Source organism: Penaeus vannamei, chromosome 16, assembly GCF_042767895.1.
Source record: "Penaeus vannamei isolate JL-2024 chromosome 16, ASM4276789v1, whole genome shotgun sequence".
In the NCBI taxonomy this organism is placed as follows: domain Eukaryota; kingdom Metazoa; phylum Arthropoda; class Malacostraca; order Decapoda; family Penaeidae; genus Penaeus; species Penaeus vannamei.
The window spans coordinates 33,262,356-33,264,855 of NC_091564.1; positions in this window are offsets into that span (position 1 = coordinate 33,262,356).

Below are 2,500 nucleotides of genomic sequence, written 5' to 3' on the forward strand. Positions count from 1 at the left end.
TCTCTCTGTCTCTCTCTCTCTCTCTCTCTCTCTCTCTCTCTCTCTCTCTCTCTCTCTCTCTCTCTCTCTCTCTCTCTCTCTCTCTCTCCTCTCTCTCTCTCTCTCTTGCTTTCTGCTCTCCGTCTGTCGGTTTCTCTCTCTCTTTTTTTTTCTTTCTCCCTGTCTCTCTCTCAATCAATCTATCTCTCGGCATCGTTCTCCCTCAGTTTCTTCTTCTTCTTCTTCTTCTACTACTTTTTCTCTCTCTCTCTCTCTCTCTCTCTCTCTCTCTCTCTCTCTCTCTCTCTCTCTCTCTCTCTCTCTCTCCTCTCTCTCTCTCTCTCTCTATCCCTCGCTTTTATTTTTTTACGATTCACTCGCCCTGTCTTATCACCAGCTCTCTCTCTCTCTCTATCTATCTATCTATCTATCTATCTCTCTTTCCCTCCCTTTTTTTACGATTTCCTCGCCCTGTCTTATCACCATCTCTCTCTCTCTATCTCTCTCTCTATCTCTCTCTCTATCTCTCTCTATCTCTCTCTCTCTCTATCTCTCTCTCTCTATCTCTCCCTCCCTCGCGAAGCGCCTCGTCTCACCAGTTCAATAACTTTTCTTCTTGACTGTTTGAATGTCATTATCGACTTTTGTATCACTCTCGCCTCTTTTTTATGTGTATTTCATTTTCTTTTGTCATATAATGCCACTGACGGCACACCTTTTCGTTCATTTATCTTTCTTATTCAATCAGCCATTGTCTATTCTTATTTTCTTGTCCTTGTTGTTCTCCAGCGATCATTTATCACTCCTGTTAACCTCACCTCTTCCTCCACCCCCCCCCCCCCTCCTTTTCCCTCCTCTCCAATCAACACTATTTCCTCCCTATTCCCTTCGATCCCCCCTCACTCACTCCTCCTCCCACCCCCTTTCCTCATACCCCCCCTCCTTTCTCTCCGCTCCCTCCCCTCTCTCCTTCCCCTTCCTCCCTTTTTCTCCCTCCCCGCTCCTTCCCCTTTCTCCCCTCCCCCTCCCCCTCCCTCACACTTCCTCTGCTCCCCCATCTTTCCTCTCCTCTCCCCTCCCCCTTCCCCTTCCTCCTCTCTCTATCCCCCTTTCTCCATTCTTCCCCTCCCCCTCCCCTTTCCTCCCCTTCCCCTCCCCCCTTCTTCCCCTCCTCCTCCCCCATATCTAATCGATAATCATGCTCGATAAAAGATATATAGTTATAAAGAAGTTCTCGGTGTTTGATTACGTATGTTGTGTGTACATAATTTGCATATCTCTATTTTGAGAAAGTGTGAGATTTATACATATGTGAATATTGTTGTAGGTAATTCTGTCAGAAGAAACCCCCCTTTATAATGATGCAGCTGTCATCATCTGTGTCTGTTTCTCCTCTTTACCTTTCTTCATTGCCTCCTTTTTCTTATCTTTGTATGCCTTTGCGTGTTTTTTTCCCCTCGCCTATTTGCCCTGTCTGCCTCTCTGTTCACCTCTCTGTTTTTTCTTTTCTTGCCCGTCTGTCTGTTCGTCCAGCCATCTGCTCTCTCTCTCTCTCTCTCTCTCTCTCTCTCTCTCTCTCTCTCTCTCTCTCTCTCTCTCTCTCCTCTCTCTCTGTCTCTTTCTCTCTGTCTGTCTGTCTATCTATCTATCTATCTCCCTCTTTTCTCTTCTTCGCTTTCTTCTTCCTCTTCCTCTTTTAGATTTATTCTCTTTCTTCTTCATCTTCTTCTTATTCTTCCCCTCCTATTCTTTCTTTTTTATTCTACTACTAATGATAATTCTTCTTCCTTTTCTTTTTCATCTTCTTCGTCTTCCTTTCCTTTTCCATTCGGGGGTATATCAGTCTATGCTATGGACTTCAACATCGAAAAAGCGCATTGGTTATCGACATATGCTCAATATTAATAACCATTTCCTCGGGAATAAAAAGAGAGTAGGGAAAAATATCATTACTTTCTCTTTCCCCCCCTTTTTATTCTTATTCCTCAATTTATTCCCTCATAAACTTTCATCCACTTTCTTTCCAACCCAGATCGAAATTTTTCCTCAACGTTCAATCACTCGTTCGTCTCGTTCCCAGCAAGACCCTGCACTTTTCCTGTTGAAGTCGATAACATTGATCTCTTATGAAAATAGAGAAAGGAATTTACTGATAAACTGCGCCTTCATATTGTGGTGAATAACTGTTTTAATGCCTGTGCCATTTTTTGGGTGTTTATTCCAGCTGTCTGTGTGCTGACGATTACATTAAGGTAACATTGTGATATGATGATTTTGAAAAAAAAGAGAGATTAAGAAAACTCATCACTTGCTGTAGTTTCGTAAGTCATACGAAAGGATGAATTTCTACGATAGACTGTTTCCATAATGATGATAGTTTCCGATGTCTATCTATATCATTTCCTCCCCCCCCCCCTTTCCTCTCTCGTTTTTATATCAACTTGGGAGATGTAACTGGCCGGACACATATCGAAATGTTGACATATCCAGAGCATTTATAAGAGCTCTGTAGTGTTTAAGT